The following is an 18,596-nucleotide window of genomic DNA, read 5'->3' on the forward strand; positions in this document are numbered from 1 at the left end:
ACACAGGCGTTAACTCACCGCACAGAACAGATATCACACTCCCCAGTCTATACAACACAAAACTGGTTCCAGGATGGAGCATCTCCCGAAGCATGCTGGAGTTTTTTGTAGAGGTCTTAATGAGCCCACTTACTTCAGCTGGGCTCATTAACTCTTCCCCTCTAATTGTAAAGGTCTGCATAAAGCCTGAATCTAGGGCACACATATTTCCTATCCTGGATACAACCAGGTGACTTTACCTGCGTGCTGCCACAGAGAGAGAGAGATAAATGAACATATAAAATTACCAATATAAAATAGAGATGAAATCAAAACATAAAATAAGACTAAGCAGCTGTTTATATATACATAAATATAGTATTACAGTAGTATCACCAGAGCTAAAGTCCTCCTTGCATCAGATAAATACTAAAACAGCGCTAAAAAGAAAATAGAAATAAATAATTGATGGTAATAAAACCATAGGGCAATGGCAAACACCACGACCAACAGTCTTTATGTAGCAGATGGATATGTGGACAGTTCAGATAATTCACAGTCACTTTTCTCTTAGCGTGTACCTTCCACCAGAGTAAGCCCTTGTACACACGGTCGGACATTCCGACGGAAAATGTCCGATCGGACCGTGTGTGGGCTTCATCTGACTTTTTCCGTCAGAATGTCCGACCAACAAAGTTTGAGAGCTGGATATAAAAATGATCGTTTGTAGGGGCGTGGCTTGGCCGCTGACCGGAATGGCCGCATAAGTGCTGAGCTCCACACATCCACACAGCAACGATCAGCATCCAGCGCCATCCGATACCGCAATCCATCCCACGGAGCTCCAGGGATCACCCCGCACCACCGGGGACATGACCCGAGGCAGAACCGCCGCCCACGGAGCGAGGAAACTTACAGATTTCTACATGAAGCCGGCCGGCGTTCAGGCCCAAGATGGCGCCGACCGGGATGAAGGCCTCACATCTCAGCAGACACCCGCGGCCTCGGCGGCCCCCGCATCCATAGAGGATCACCTCTCTGATATGGAGGAATCTGGAGAACAGCAGCGTTCGCCCGCCATGTCACCGGCTGACAGAGGTAAGAGAGCAGCAATCTCCCCAGCACACTCTCCCTCTAAGCCCCCCCTAGTGAAGAAGCAACATGGCGCTGGCACCTGTAGTCCCACAGCAGCACTAGGTGACTCTAACTCCTCGCTGGCTGCTTACAATACCTCAGACAGCCCTGCTTCTGAACATACACTGAAAGCTATGCTACTCTCATTACAAGCAGACATGCAGAAAGAGCACAGATCCTCCGTTAACCATTTGATGGTCAGAGTAGATGACATGGAAGACAGCATAGATCACATTGAGCACCATCTCTCTGCTGCTACTAGCTCCCATAACACTGTGGTTGACATTCAAGATGAACATACTACAGCTATCCGCCAACTGCGTCTTAAAGTCGCAGACCTCGAGGACCGCTCGAGGCGGAATAATATCAAGATCCGGGGAGTCCCAGAGACTGTGTCACCCCCCAATATTGTCCCCTACTTGCACCAGCTGTTTCACAAGATCATACCGGCCCTTACGCCGCAGGATCTCCTCATTGATAGAGCGCATAGAATCCATAAACCACAGCACCTGCCTGACTCCATACCCAGAGATATCCTGGCTAGGATACACTTCTTTAATACTAAGGAGCAGATTATGAGGGCCGCGAGAACCATACGCAACCTCCCTGATCCCTTTGCTAAGATTCAACTATATAATGATATCTCAGCTGCCACCTCACAGGCACGCAAGGCCTTCTCACAAATTACTGCGATACTCATAGAACACAAAATCGCATATAAATGGGGATTTCCCACCAAGCTTCTTGTAAACTACCAGCAACAACAAGTCGCATTTCTGACCCCCAAAGACGGATTCAAACAGTTACATAATTGGGGCATCGCCCCTCACGCTCTCCCGGCTCCGCCTCTGAATACTAGATCTGCAAAGATCCCTTCTAAATGGGCTACAAAAATTAAATCCTGAACCTCCGAAAACTCAGGGGCCTCCCCCCTGGGCACCCCCCCTTCTTAACAGGTGCTTGACTTAACAGGTAAAAGTGGATGACTGCTTTATTTCTTTTGAAACCCCCCACGCCGAACTGCCACTGTGTGCCACGCACACGGCATTACCCACTCCTGTACTCCCAATTCACCATCACAGCTAATTTCCAGCCACTTTTTGTTCCCTCTGGAACTATCTGAGTTCTTGGCTTACGCCTCTATATCTCCCGGTCATCGATATAGAAGCTTCAATACTGATTGTTTTATATATTGCAATTTCGTTCTTGTTCTTCTTTTTTCTTGTGTTACTGTTACAATACTTGATTATCTCTACTCAAAGTCAACGGTTCTTGTGTTCATTCCCTGTACACAGAACTACTGTTTGTAATTAGTTTTTCTGTAAAGGTCCGTCAACCTCAGTACCATTTTGACAACTGACCTTAGCAGCTCATGTCCCTTACAATCACATCCCTTAATGTTAAGGGACTAAATAGTCCTTTCAAGCGATCCCTCTTATGGAGGGAAGCAGCGACTTCCCGATCTGATATTCTATGAGTACAGGAGACCCATCTATCCTCCCGGAACCCTCCACAATGTACTAATAAACGATACCCCCATATATTTCATTCCCGCACAGACAAAAAAGTTAGAGGAGTACTGATCGCAGTACACTCTACGGTGGCGCTCACGGTTTCCAATGTAGAGCAAGACCCCGAAGGAAGGTTCCTAATTCTGACCGCTTGTTTTAATAACAAACCCTTGGTGATTGTGAACATTTATGCTCCTAACACTCACCTAAAGCCCTTTCTTAAGTCCATTCTTGCCAAAATACAACACTACCCGAAAGATCAAATCATTTTATGCAGGGACTTCAACGCGGTACCAGATCACGCACTTGACTCCTCATCCCCCCAAAGGAGAAGGTCCTCCACCCTCTCCTCCTTTCTACATCTGGAAGAATTCTATGACCCTTGGAGGTGTCAACATGGTACTGAGAGAGACTATACGTTCTACTCTAATGCCCAGAGATCATATTGCAGGATTGACCTGTTCCTGACATCCAAAGTGCTGCTACAAGCAGTTGCGTCCACTAATATTGGCGTAATATCATGGTCTGATCATGCCCCCATCTCTATGGTTCTCAATCTCTCCCCTACTACCACCCCATTCACAATTTGGCGTCTGAATCCCAACCTGATCAGCGCTAAGGACATTAGGGAACAGGTCAAGACTGCCATAGGCGATTATTTCGCTCTAAATCAACACTCTGTCCCCAATCCCACCACATGCTGGAACGCTCATAAAGCGCAAGACCCCAACACAAGGTGGCACCAAATCGAAGCAGCAACTCTCCCAGCTGACCCACAACTAACCCTAGCTGCAATCTGGCTGTCTCTCCCTATCACACGATCCATCCTTCCCACAGTACGTGCCTGCCTAGCTCAATGGAATGCAATACGCCAAGATCATCACGGCATACACAGAGACGCATTGAAAAATCTCCCCTTACTAGCGCTACAACTTCTCTCTCCAGATCTCTCGATCAAGCACTGGCATGAAGCCTGAATCAAAACAATTGGAGCCCTGTTTCTTGGTGTAGATCTAAAAAGTTTTCAACAACTGACATCGGAATTTAGTCTCTTGCATAAGGACTTTTACATCTACCTAAGGCTCAGACACATCGTCTCTCAAAGCTTGACATCTCCAGACCTCACCTCCAAGGAACTTCTCCATTTTTACAACCGTCCCCTTAATGTCTCAAAGGGCATATCCTTCATTTACAAACTTCTCTCCAGACCTACCACGTTCTCAAAACCTTCGAACATACTCTATTGGGAATCCCAGTTGCACTGCTCTTTCCCTATGGAAGATTGGCATCGCGTACTACGCACCCCACTAGTCGTCTCCAAAAATGTAACGCATTGGGAAACGGTCATGAAATTGTTTCATAGGTGGTACTATACACCGCAAAAGTTGGCGACCATCTTCCCCACCCACTCTCCAAAGTGCTGGAGGAATTGCAACTCCACCGGAGACATGTTCCACATCTGGTGGAGCTGCCCGGTTATTGTGTCCTTTTGGCTTCAAGTCTCCTCTCTGGTCCAGACTCTGACCAACTCTCCCCAACAGCTGACTTCACGAATGGCTCTCTTTGGTCTGGATTCCCAATATTGGCCCCCCACTAGTCTACCCGTAGTACACCACGTACTAATCTCAGCTCGCCTGCTTATAGCTCGTGCGTGGAAAAATCCCCTCTCTCCAACACTAACTGAGCTTATAAATACACTTAATGTTCACTGCCGCATGGAATTTCTTTTCTCCAGAGTAAACATGACAGAATCTAGATTCAACAAACAGTGGTCCTCCTGGTTAACACACCCAAGCTGTGTTAAACTTGTGTAACTCGTAATGCATCACCCCCAGACCAAGTGGAGCCGGCAGTGAAAGTCACTGGTTTAATGTACCATTTCTTATATATCATATGTAAGTTAGCTCTGATTCTCCTGAAGCTCTGATTACTTGACTCAGTTATCTCAATCAATTTTCTTTTCTATTCTGCTTGTTTTTCTTTCCTTTTTTGCAATCACTTTGGGACTAAGTTCCACTCACACTCTATCTTACTTTTCACTGTTCTTTGGCATGGCGTCCCCACTGGACACAGCCCGTTGGGGTGTCAGGGGGGGACGGGATGCCCCCGGACCTACTGGATCTAGCTATACAGAATGCGTAGTATACAGCAGATGGGCACCAGGCCCTTATGTTCTTTATGCTAGTAACTCACGTTGTTCAATGTATCTGGGCACTACTTGCTTATCTATTCATCATCTCCCTACAACTTATGTACAATTGTTGATGTCAATGTTTGTTACTGTGTTATATTACAATAAAATCATTTGAAAATAAAAATGATCGTTTGTAGAGAATTTCGATCGGACAAAGTGCCACGCATGCTCAGATCAAATTCCTAGACCAAAGCTATTGGCTACTAGCCTGAACGTAGTCCTGTCGTAACTAAATAACGTCATCACATTCCGAACGATCGGATTTTCCGTCAACTTTGTCCGACCGTGTGTATGCCACACCAGTTTCGGACAAAATCCAACGGATTTTGTTGTCGGAATGTCCGACCAAGTGTACAAGGGCTTAGAATGCAATTATCCACCTCGTGAAGCACACACCCCTCTGGGGTACAAACTCACTAGTAGGGATGAGCTTCGAGTTTGAGTCGAACTCATGTTCGACTCGAACATTGCCTGTTCGCCTGTTCAGCGAACAGTGAACAATTTGGGCTGTTCGCAGCAAATTCGAAAAGCCGGAACACCCTATACAAGTCTATGGCCTCTAAAACCAGCTTTTACAGCGGCGATTTCGCCCGAAAACCTTCAGTCAGCCTCCCCCATCACACCGGTGGACCGATTCGTGGAAAAATCCGGGCCGCGATCGTATGCGGCCGCCACCGCGCGGCAGGCCTCGCCGCAAATCGAGGCCCCGGCTTCGGCCTACCCAGCTCCGGCCTGCGCGGCCCCACCGGAGGACACAGCACAGCGTATGGAGGTAGGCGATCACACAGCAGGCCTGACAGCATCAAGAGACACACCATCTCCAGTCTCCTGCTCATCCATGCCTGGCTGGCCATGTTACACCTCTTCACACGCAGCAATCCCTGCTACCTCCACCATTACAGGACTGTAATACTGAACTACTGGCACAGGCTGTGGCTGCTCTCCTCTCCCCTATGATAGCTGCCTCAGTGGAAAAAGCCATCAGTACAGGCATGCAGAAATTTCAAGCCCAACTAGGGGAACACACTTCTAGGTTAAATGAGGCTGAAAATCGCATCACCAACTTGGAGGAAGAACTCTATCAGACTCAGTCCCTGGAACAAGCCCAGGACAGAACCAATAAATATATCCTGGAAAAGCTCAACGACCTTGAAAATAGATCCAGGAGAAGCAACCTGCGATTTGTGGGCATTCCTGAATCGATGCCCCAGTCTACCTTGTCGGATCTTTGTTCGCGCCGCATCCCTGAAGCTCTGGGTCTCGGGGGGCCCTACACAGTGGAACGAGCACCACGTGTGGGAGCTTTCAACGCCGAACGCAAATCCCCGCGCCCGATTATAGCTAAATATCTCAATTACTCAGACAAGACCTCTATTTTGCAGCAGTACCGACAATCCAGATCTCTTCAGCTTGATGGGACCAAAATCTTAATCTTTGCCGACTACTCGGTGCACGTCTCCAAGAAACGAAAGGCTTTCCAGCATATCTGCACGGAACTCCACCAACGTCAAATGAAATTCACCCTGGCATTCCCGGCGATCCTGCGGATCAAAGCGCCTAACGGCGAACAACTCTCGTTTCATGACCCTGATGAGGCGACCCGCTTCCTAAAATCATTACGCTCGGGCCCACACCTCAGCCCCACACCCAAGGCGGCTCCAGTCAACCGAGCCCTGGACCAAAGAAGCCCATGGAAAGACTCTCCCAAGCGTTTCAGGGCTGCGGGCCCGGCCCAGCTCGCCCAAACCCCACGTTGAAGGGCTTGGATACCCTACAAGTTTTCTGTTTCACCTCTCTCCCGGACTTTAGGCTCTACGCCAACCCTTCTCTCGCCTGGATGAAGTGACCCGTTATGAACTGTTCCCCTCCTGGGCCGTTCACACTTCTCAGGTAGTATTGGGGTATAGTAAGGGCTCTTTGAGCCATCCCGCTCTATCCCTTATTCCTCCACACACACTGTACTGTTCCTCATCTCGGTTGAATGTTTTCATGTTCTCTTGGTTCAATTGTTTATTATTTTCCTTTTCTCCATTGTTCCACTGCTCGCATTTAATATTGCTTGTATTGCCGTTTACGAATATGCAACTCCTTTTCCCCAGGGGTCTCATTTGTGCAGATCGCTAGGCACATCCTAGATCCGGCCTGGATTGATGGCTCACCCCCCCCCATTCCTCTTCTATAGGGCAGTAGTACCTGCATTAATCATGGGGCTTGGTTATGGGAGCTGATCTACACAGTGACCCCCATGCGGAAAAAAGTGAAGTTAATGATTGTTTATGTTTGCTCGCACTATGTTCATACCTGGCATTTACACCCTCCCCCCCCCTCCTACTCCACCCTCTTTTCCTCCTCGCTATGCCTACTCCTATGCAGTCCCCACTCGCTCAGCAGGACATGTCAGCCCTCCACTATTTACTGTCATCCTCCTGGCGGCTCTCAAGGCTGACCGCACTGAAGATTTCACTACGAACCTGTTGTGTCTCCTTTGACGATCCATCATGCTTCAGATAGTATCATGGAACGTGAAAGGTCTCCGTTCCCCATCAAAAAGATTGAAAGTACTGAGGCACCTTAAAAGGCTTAAAACAGATATAGAGTTGCTTCAGGAAACCCATCTCTCTTCAGCCGACTTTGTCCGGATGAAGAAGCTATGGGTGGGTGATGTAGCTGGCTCTGAGGCCGTTGGCCGTAAGGCGGGAGTACTTATCCTCATTAACAAGACTCTCCCCTGTCAGATCTTGTCTACTGACGCAGATCAACAGGGCAGACTCCTTTCTCTCCGGGTCTGCATAGGATCCAAAGAGCTTGTTATATCCAATATATACACCCCAAACAACCCTACAAAACAATTTTTTAGCACGTTAACTAGTTGGCTCCTGCGTTCCCCTCACCTTCCACAAATTGTAGGGGGCGATTTCAACTCCGTTTTTCACCCGGTTGACGACAGGTCCTCGTCTCCACGCTCAGCCACACCCCCAGCCTCTACTAACCCCACGAGCCTGGCGTCGACGATAGGTTCCCTCCACCTTCACGACATCTGGCGATTACACCACCCGACCGACCGTGAGTTTTTCTTTTACTCCCACCCGCACAATGTATTCACTAGAATCGACTACATCTTTTGTACGAACGACCTGATACCCTTGCTCCCTGAAGCGGACATTCATGACATAGCTATATCAGACCACGCACCCATCTCTGCGACCCTGACAACCCCAGACGTACACCCCAACCCTAACATATGGCGCTTTCCATCCTACCTTCAACACAATTCAGACTTTCAGTCATACATGGAGAAGGAGTGGGCAATTTACACACAGACCAATGCGATACACACTGATAGCCCCAACTTGTTTTGGGATGCTGGTTAAGCATTTCTCCGGGGACGCATTATTTCTTATGCATCCTCATTTAAAAAACACGCCCTTCACAATTACAAAACTTCCAGCTCCAGATTGCATCAAGCCCAACGAGAACTCTACACTAATGACTCTCCCGAAAACCGGACGGCTTGGCACTCAGCCAAACAGTCCTTTGACGCATGGGCTGAAACCCTGGAAATCACCAAAAAAACATACCTCGACGCTTCTTTGCACAAATTCGGCAACAAAGCTGGCAAACTTCTTGCCAGACTTTGCAAAGGACCCTACCGCCCGTCGGTCATTCCATCCATTCGCGACGCGGACGGTCGTGTTTTGCGACCACCCAGAAGGGCATAAACGCAGCAATGCTGCAATACTACTCTGCCCTCTACTCGGCAGACCCTATCGACCAGCGCACGGCACGAGACTTCCTCGGTAAAGTCGAGTTGACCCGAATATCCCCCGACCAACTCAATGAGTTGAATGCCCCCATCTCCCCTTCGGAAATTTCCTCCACAATTCGGACCCTAGCCTCCTCCAAAGCCCCCGGCCCTGATGGCCTGACAGGCGAATTCTATAAGTCTCTAGGTCACTTACTGACTCCGACTCTCGCTACAGTCTACCAATGCATCTGGTCTGGCGGTACTTATCTACCCTCCGGCAACCAAGCGATTATCAAACTGCTAGAAAAAAAAGGGAAAGACCCGCAAGAACCTGGGTCGTACAGACCCATTTCACTCCTAAATCTTGATGTCAAGATCCTTTCTAAAATAGTAGCCAACCGCCTGGCCAATATCATCCCCTTCCTGATTCATTCCGCCCAATCAGGTTTTGTTAAGGGTAGAACAGCAACTATTAATATCAGGAAGGTGATGATAGCACTGGAACACGCTAGATGTAACCCTAATAGTGATATGGCCATTATTACCCTTGATGCCGAAAAGGCTTTTGACAATGTTAACTTTGAATGGCTGTCCATGGTTTTGGGTGAGATGGGCTTCTCGGCCCCATTTCTTCACTTAATCAGTGCTATGTATACCTCCCCAGCAGCTAGGCTTGTTGCCGCAGGCCTCCTATCAGACGAATTTCGCCTGCATAAAGGAACCAGACAGGGCTGCCCTCTATCCCCTCTCCTTTTTAACATTGCTATTGAGCCACTTTCTAGGTACCTATCAACTGTAGCCCCCTTACATGGGATCAAAATAGGGTCTCACGAACTAAGAACGTCTCTCTTTGCAGATGATGTTCTTGTTTTCTCTGCCAACCCGTCCGCTGACATGCCCACGATCAAAGATACTTTTGACCAATTCAGAAAATGCTCGGGATTGCGTATAAATTACTCCAAAAGCGAGATACTCCCCTTGGGCTCCCACCCTCATCCAATATGGGCGCAAAACTCAATTTTTACAATAGCAAAAACGCATATTACATACTTGGGCATAAAAATAGGGAGACTACCCTCTTCTCTCTACCACCTGAACTACCCTCCCCTCTTTGCCAAAATTATGCATGAATTTGAAAACTGGATGGATCTGCCTCTGTCACTTCTGGGAAGGTGCCATTTAGTTAAAATGGTCAGTTTTGCACGCCTATTATACCCCCTTCAGACGATCCCACTACTTTTTCGGCACAAGAATGTCAAACTCCTGAACGCCGCAATCTCCAAATTTATATGGCGAAGCAAAAAACCACGCATAGCATTTACCAAACTCCACCTTCCCAGAACCGAGGGAGGTATCAGTCTCCCTAACCTTAGAACGTACAACCTAGCTTGCCTGTTAAGGGTAGGCATGGACTGGATAACCCAAAAGTCCCGATGTTCAAACTACCAACTAGAGTCCGAAATGACACGTCCCTATTCTCTGACTGCCCTTCTCCACTGTCAGTGGAAAAGTCTCGAGCCGTCCCTTCAACACAATCTTCTCCTGAGAGATACAGCTATCGCCTGGAGAGAAGCCAGAAAAGGTCTTAAGCTCTCTCCGTTCATGTCAAGACACCTTCCGATACAGGGCCATCCAAACTTTGCCCCAGGTCTGGATCACCATCCTTACGCAACATGGCGACAGAAAGGACTCATTAACTTCTCCTCTTTATGTGATTTGGACTCTGGTCGTGCATTATCTTTCCGATCCTTGGCCCAGAAATACTCCCTACCGGATTCTTCTGCCTTTCACCATGGCCAATGCCTCAGCTTCCTTCAGAAATCCTGCAGGGTGGAACACTCGAGGTTCAAATCTTCTTTCGTTGACACACTTCTACGCAAAGACTCCTATAAAATCTCTGAAATCTACAAACCTCTACTTCTTAAAACAACGCCTCCTCTACATACCTCCTCAGTTTCCAACTGGGCAAAAGACTTCTTGGACGATGACATAGTCGAAAAGATTTTGCACGGCCTTAACTCGGTGTACAACTTAATCCCGAATGAATCCTGGAGGGAAACCCAATTAAAAATTTCTCACAGAGCGCACATACCATTCCTCTTTTCAGGGTCACAAAATAACTCTCCTGCTCCATTGTGCCCTCTTTGCCAACATTCAAAACCTCCCCTTGCCCACCGCTACTGGTCCTGCTCGGCCTTCTCATCATTTTGGGATCAAATCTTGGCCTTTATCTTTGAGGTTACACTTCTGAAACTTCCCAAGGATCCGTTGCTCCTCATCTTTGGGTACTGGGACCCCAAACTGCTCCCATGGTCAGCTACCTCCTCACCCCCGGGCAAGGAATGGGCCCTGATTTGCCTGTTACTTGCCAGGAGAGCCATTCTAGCAAACTGGACCTCCATCGCTACTCCCTCAGTTTCTCAAGTCAATAGAGACCTCAAGCATCTTCTTCTCCGGGACAAACTTAACATGAACCTACACCAGCCTAGAGCCACACAACGTTTCCATGACAGATGGGACCTGTACATTGCCTCCAAACTCACTATTCAGGAACGGACCCACCTTGAAAGTCATTCTTTCACTCGCAAGGACCCCCTGCTACCAGCGAACTTTACTATATCGTGATACTTTAGTATACAGTTAACAAAACAACGCACCTTCTTTTCTTCAGCACCACACTCCCATCTCCGGTTGGGCTCCTCCCCCCCCCCCAGGTGCAGACTGCTATACCGGACTCGGCAAGTTACTCACCCCCCCCTTTTTTCTCCCCACCCCATCCCTCTAGTCGCCTGTTGTATCTTATGCATGTTCCTTGTATGGCCATGGCTCCCCTAAAGGACACCATGGTGCCATACTATCCACAGATCCATCCAGTTGAGGTCACCTCCTTCTCCTTCTTTTGAGGGAGATTGGTGTGGCCTCCATTCCCTGCAAGGAGTAATATGTTGACAATGCATCTAACTGTCAATGTATCTGCTTCCTTACGACTCATACCCCCTTTTCAAAAATGTTTTTGTTTATCTTACGGTATTTTCATTGTCATGTATCATCCTTCTCAATAAAAAAATTTTGAAAAAAAAAGAAAAAAAAAAAAAGGGTAATATGCAGGTTACTGTCCTAAAAAGTGTTTGGGGACCCAGGTCCTGCCCCAGGGGACATGGATCAATGCAAAAAAAAGTTTTAAAAACGCCCGTTTTTTTAGGAGCAGTGATTTTAACCACTTGCTTACTGGGCACTTAAACCCCCCTCAGTCCCAGACCAATTTTCAGCTTTCAGCGCTGATGCACTTTGAATGACAATTGCGCGGGCATACAACACTGTACCCAAATGAAATTTTTATCATTTTTTCCCACAAATAGAGCTTTCTTTTGGTGGTATTTAGTTACAGCTCGGAGTTTTATTTTTTGCTAAACAAACCAAAAAAGATGCAAAAAAAAAAAAAAATCATGTTTTAATAGTTTGTTATAAAATTTTGCAAACGGGTCATTTTTCTCCTTCATTGAAGTGCGCTGATTAGGCGGCACTGATAGACTGCATTGGTGGGCACTGATGGGCTGCATTGGTGGGCACTGATAGGCTGCATTGGTGGGCACTGATAGGCTGCACTGGTGGGCACTGATAGGCATAGTTAAGGCGGCACTAATAGGCACAGATAAGGCGGCACCGATGGGCACAGATAAGGCGGCACTGATGGGCAAAGATGGGCACAGATAAGATGGCACGGATGGGTGGCACGGATGGGCACTGATAGGTACCACTGATAAATGGGACTGATGGGCACTGATAGGTGGCACTGATAGGTGGCTCTGATAGGTGGCACTGCTGGGCACTGATGGGCGGCACTGCTGGGCACTGATGGGCGGCACTGGGGTGCAGCACCTTTGAGGCAGATTGTGGGCACTGTGGGTGGCACTGCTGGGTGGCACTATGGGCACTGCTGGGTGGCACTATGGGCACTGCTGGGTGGCACTGATGGGGGGCACTTACTTTTTATTAGGGTGGCACTGCAGGGGGCAGGTGGGCACTGGCAGGGGGCAGGTGGGCGCTTGCATTGCTGGCCGTGATCGGGACTGATGTCCCGATCACGGCCGCCGGTGATCGGCTTTTTTTTTTTCTCCTCGCGCTGTCAGCGCGAGGAGGAATACTGGCCAATTACCGGCTCCGTTATGTCACCTGATCAGCTGTCATTGGCTGACAGCTGATCACGTGATAAGGGGTCGGGATCGACCCCTTGCACGGATCGGTGATCAGGCGAGTCTCATGGACTCGTCGATCACAGAGCGTGCCGCGCGCGCCCCTCAGGGGGCGCGCAGGCCGCTCGTACACGGGACTACGTCAATAGACGTAGTCCCGGAAAAGGAGATCCGCGCTGTAGCGGTCATTTGGCTATAGCACGGATCTCAAGTGGTTAATAATGATTAAAGTGAAACAATAAAAGTGTAATATTCCTTTAAATTTCGTAGCTGGGGGTATCTATAGTATGCCTGTGAAGGGGCGCATGTTTCCCGTGCTTAGAACTGTCCCTGCACAAAGTGTCATTTGTGCAGGAAAAAAAGTCTTTTAAAATCACTTGTGGCTAAATTGTCGGCTCCCCGTAATACAGAGAACACTCAATGAGTGTTCTCTGTATTAGCCGACAATTCATTCATTCATTGATAAAAAATAAATAAAAAAAAGCGTGGGGGTTCCCCTAAATTCTGATATCATTCATTGCATTGGATGTGATACCACCTAACCCCCGAGGTGGAGACTGGGACAAAGCCATTTTAAGAAGGGAGACCCTGTGGATAGAAAAACTTAATGCGACTTTCCCTCCTGGAATAAACTAATCACATTCGTACAAACCGTTCCTTTAAAACTTCTATATCTTGCCTGTCATTTCAATAACAATCCTTATCCGTCTGGAATTGACGGAAAGCATGATGTACTCTGGCTCACTAATACTTCTCCTTCAAACAATAATCACCACAACAACGCCCTTAGTCATCATCTCTCTGCATTTTTCCTCTATATACTTTTCCTGTCATTTTCCCTCCATTTCTTTTATTCCCCTACCTATACGTCCCCGTTCTTTCTTTTATACACCTTTTTAGATGCATGTTTAATCTTAGGGGTTTCTCCTCCTTTTGTGTCTAGTGGAAGTACATATATGTCTGTGTATCTAGCTACTTTAAAATTGGAACTCACGTTTTGTGTGTGGATTTTTGTTTTACATGTTTTGCTTGTATGTATATAGCATGCCTGTCTTATTAGGACCATGCGGTAGGGGGCGCTGTGCCGGCCGTTTGGACACTGTGCGGCCGACAAGCACCATTTAGCATTATATGCTCTCTGGTGCATTAGGAGTGGAGGATGGGGGCCGGTCCATCTCCTACGCTCCTTCCTCTCTACCTCCGTCCCTGAGCAATGCACGTCCCGATGTCCCGCCCCCCTTGTGCCTGTGTATGACACAGCTGCACTCGTGGGGAGGTGTGGGCGTCTTCCGAAGGGGCGTGGCATGCTCAGAGGCTTCGGCCGGCCCACTGCATTTGACGGACTGACATTCTGACCAGTCTGAGTAGCGGTGGGCGGGGCATCCACGCACTTAGGGAGATGCAAACACCAGGGTCTCCCTCAGACCTCTCATCACTCTGCCTGCAGTCACATGTGCAGCATGGTGGATATTCCACACTGATACACATAGAAGGTAAGCCTCTCTGCAGTGGATACCTCTGCCCTCTATTCCCCTCTCCCCCCCTCTCTTTCCCGACCTCTTCCCCTCCCCCTCCTCTTACTACCTTTCATTTCACATTCTACTCTTTCAAATGCCATCTATGCAGCTCTATTCCACTGCATGGCAACAGGATACTAGGTGAGCAGGGACATCAGCATTTTTCCTCCCCACTTTCCCCGTATGGACTAGACTGTGTTTTACTAGAACTGGTGAGTGTCTGCAGAATTATATTTTACATCCCTATATACATAGCAGTAAAATCTTTCACACTGACAACTCTCCTTATTTGCAGCTTTATTTATACGAACTAATTATTGCAGTACACTGCCAGCATCTATGCGTGTGCCTTTAGCGCCACCTACGGATGGTTTTGGGGTAGGACATAAAAAGTTTTTTACTTTGAACTATCTACATATTTCTTTGATATAATATTTTTAATATAACAATATAATAATAAAATGAAACACTAAAAAACTTTCCCTTTTATATCGCCTCTTTTACTTGATGTACACGTATAGATTTATACGTGCATGCTCCCACAGTGTCCCTTATATATAGTTTATCTATCTATCTATCTATCTATCTATCTATCACTATATATTAGTTTCTCTCTATATAATGTGAAAATGCTGTATATAGTATACCTTTCGGGGTTTTGCTTATAACATTGGATGTCATATATACCTATGTATTCATATATGTTTTGTTTTTTTCTCTTTTTTTGTCTTTTGTAGTATATAAATAATTTTAAGCACGCGAAACATGTCGGGCATTTCCCTTGGATCCTGCATCGGTTTTTCATCATAATATCCATTGACCTATCTTGGTTCTACTGTGGGTGATTAGTTCCCCTGTATAGATATGGAATCTTTGTAATATTTGCACCTTGATATGTATACTGATGCAGTTTTCTTATGTGTATAGATCCTTTTCCTATGTCTAACAGTCTTTTTAATCTTTCTATCTGTATGATTTTCTATTTTTTTAATAAATTTATATAAAACCAATATTGATTGTTTAGAAAGAGAAACTCCTTTCAAATTTATTACTGGTGCCTTTAAAATCCTAAAGTCCCCATCCAGTCCTTTCTCGTAATAGTTCCCCTAAATTCAATTACCAGGCCCTTCAGGTCTGACATGGATATTAAGGGGAACCCCGTGTCAAATAAAAAAAAAAAAAAATTGACGTGGGGGTCCCCCTAAATATCCATACCAGACCGTTTATCCGAGCACGCAACCTGGCAGGTCGCAGGAAAAGAGGGGGGGGGACGAGAGCGGCCCCCCCTCCCTCCTGAACCATACCAGGCCACATACCCTCAACATTGGGGGGATGCTTTGGGGGTCTGTGACCCCCCCTCAAAGCACCTTGTCCCCATGTTGATGAGGACAAGGGCCTCATCCTCACAACCCTGGCCGGTGGTTGTGAGGGTCTGCGGGCGGGGGGCTTATCAGACTCTGGAAGCCCCTTTTAACAAGGGGACCCCCAGATCCCGCCCCCCCTGTTTGAAATGGTAAGGGGGTACAAAAGTACCCCTACAATTTCACAAAGAACGTGTAAAAATGGTTAAATGAGACATGCATACTTTTGAAAAATTCCTTTATTAAAAATAAAAAAAATAAAGATTCCAGGGGTGCTAATCCACACTTGCTATCCAGCGACGAATCTCCAGGGACAAGTGATGGATGATCATATCCAGCGACGGGGGATCTCTCAGTCCAGCGCTGTCCATACATCCGTCTTCTGTCTCCAGTGCGGAGATCCCAGCGCTGACGTTTCTTATATTAGGAGGGCATGACCACCCGTCACCTGACCCCGCCCCCTCTGACGCTGGTGAAGGGAGCCAGGGGTTCCCCAGTGACGTATGGGTGACCCCGCCCCCTCTGATGCAACAGAAACCTGCGTTGCATCAGAGGGGGCGGGGTCACCCATACGTCTGGAAAACCCCTGGCTTCCCTCTCCAGCGTCAGAGGGGCGGGGTCAGGTGACGGGTGGCCCCGCCCTCCTAATATAAGAAACGTCAGCGCTGGGATCTCCGCAGTGTCTCTGCACTGGAGACAGAAGACAGATGTATGAACAGCGCTGGACTGAGAGATCCCCCGTCGCTGGATATGATCATCCATCGCTGGACCCCGGAGATTCATCGCTGGATAGCAAGTGTGGATTAGCACCGCTGGAATCTTCTTTTTTTTTTTTTTTTTTTTTTTTTTTTTTTAATAAAGGAATTTTTCAAAAGTGTGTTTGTCTTATTTAACCATTTTTACACTTTCTTTGTGAAATGGTAGGGGTACAGACCCCTTACCATTTCAAACAGGGGGGGCTGGGATCTGGGGATCCCCTTGTTAAAGGGGACTTCCAGATTCTGATAAGCCCCCCGCCCGCAGACCCTCACAACCACTGGCCAGGGTTGTGAGGATGAGGCCCTTGTCGTCATCAACATGGAGACAAGGTGCTTTGAGGGGTCACAGACCCCCCAAAGCATCCTCCCAATGTTAAGGGTATGTGGCCTGGTACGGTTCAGGAGGGAGGGGGGCGCTCTCTCGTCCCCCCCCCCCCCCCCCCTCTTTTCCTGCGGCCTGCCAGGTTGCGTGCTCGGATAAAGGGTCTGGATTTTTAGGGGGACCCCACGTCAATTTTTTTAAAAAAATTTGACATGGGGTTCCCCTTAATATCCATGTCAGATCTGAAGGGCCTGGTAATTGAATTTAGGGGAACCCCCACGCTTTTTTTTATTTATTTATTTTTTAAATTTTTTATCAATCAATGAATGAATGAATTGTCGGCTAATACAGAGAACACTCATTGAGTGTTCTCTGTATTACGGGGAGCCGACAATTTAGCTGCAAGTGATTTTAAAAGACTTTTTTTTTTCCTGCACAAATGACACTTTGTGCAGGGACAGTTCTAAGCACCAGAAACATGCGCCCCTTCACAGGCATACTATAGATACCCCCCAGCTACGAACCACTTTCAGACCGGACCAATTTGCTGGTCAAAGACCAGACCACTTTTTGCGATTTGGCACTGCGTCGCTTTAACTGACAATTGCGCGATGTGGCTCCCAAACAAAATTGACGTCCCTTTTTTTTCTCATAAATAGAGGTTTCTTTTGGTGGTATTTGATCACCCCTGCGGTTTTTATTTTTTGCGCTATAAACAAATAGAGCGACAATTTTGAAAAAAATGCATTATTTTTTACCTTTTGTTATAATAAATATCCCCCAAAAATATATAAAAAAACATTTTTTTCACTCAGTTTAGGCCGATACGTATTCTAATACATATTTTTGGTAAAAAAAAAAAGCGATTGATTGGTTTGCACAAAAGTTATAGCATTTACAAAATAGGGATAGTTTTATAGCATTTTTATTAATAATTTTGTATTTTTTTTACTAGTAATAGCGGCGATCAGCTTTTTTTTTTTTTTTTTTTTTTTTTTATTGTGACTGCGACATTGTGGGGGACCCATCGGACATTTTTGACACATTTTTGGGACCATTGTCATTTATACAGTAATCACTGCTATATAAATGCAGTGATTCCTATGTAAATGGCAGTGAAGGGGTTAACCAGTGGGTGGCAGTGTAGGGGTTAAGTGTTCCTAGGGGCGTGTTACTAACTGTGGGGGGGTTGGGCTTTCATTTAGTGAACACTGATCTCTGCTCCAATCACATGGAGCAGAGATCAGCGTCACTAGTTGCTAGGCAGAATGGAGAAATGTTGTTTACAACGGCACTTCTCCATTCGGCTGCTCCGTGAGACGATCAGGGGGATGCCCGCGGCGAACGAGTCAGCGGGTCCCGCGACCAGACTCACGGGGGTCCCAACCAGCACGGGAGCGCACCGCCGGCGGCGCGCTCCCGATGGCAGGGCGGCAAATTTAAAGGGACGCCATGTACGCCCATTTGCCTGCCCGTGCCATTCTGTCGCCGTACATCGTCGTGCGCTGGTCGGCAAGTGGTTAAAGGAATATTACACTTTTATTGTTTCACTTTAATCATTAAAATCACTGCTCCTGAAAAAACGGCCGTTTTTAAAACTTTTTTTTGCATTGATACATGTCCCCTGGGGCAGGACCCAGGTCCCCAAACACTTTTTAGGACAGTAACCTGCATATTACCCTTTAAAATGAGCACTTTAGATTGTGAACGTTCGAGTCTCATAGACTTTAATAGGGTTCTAAAGTTCACACGAAGTTTAGGTCTGTTCGCAGGTTCTGGTGCGAACCGAACAGGGGGGTGTTCGGCTCATCCCTACTCACCAGATGCCGCTAGAAAGAGAGCCTTGTATCAGTGTCCAAACACAGCTCTGTGCTGACACCCC

At 47.2% G+C, this 18,596-nt stretch overlaps 1 protein-coding gene and 1 long non-coding RNA gene across 13 annotated transcripts in view; one reads left to right on the forward strand and one right to left on the reverse strand.

The window, feature by feature from the left end:
- Positions 1-18,596, reverse strand: part of CUNH10orf71 (chromosome unknown C10orf71 homolog) — a 1,142,779-nt gene that overhangs the window by 890,640 nt on the left and 233,543 nt on the right. The gene's annotated exons all lie outside the window — the stretch shown is intronic.
- Positions 13,968-15,283, forward strand: LOC143929927 (uncharacterized). Its single transcript, XR_013262649.1, has 2 exons — positions 13,968-14,249; positions 15,011-15,283. It is a non-coding gene; the product is annotated as an uncharacterized LOC143929927 (long non-coding RNA).

This window comes from Lithobates pipiens, unplaced genomic scaffold (genome assembly GCF_037356315.1).
Source record: "Lithobates pipiens isolate NorthernLeopardFrog02 unplaced genomic scaffold, aLitPip1_a1.2 Scaffold_25, whole genome shotgun sequence".
Classification (NCBI taxonomy): Eukaryota; Metazoa; Chordata; class Amphibia; order Anura; family Ranidae; genus Lithobates; species Lithobates pipiens.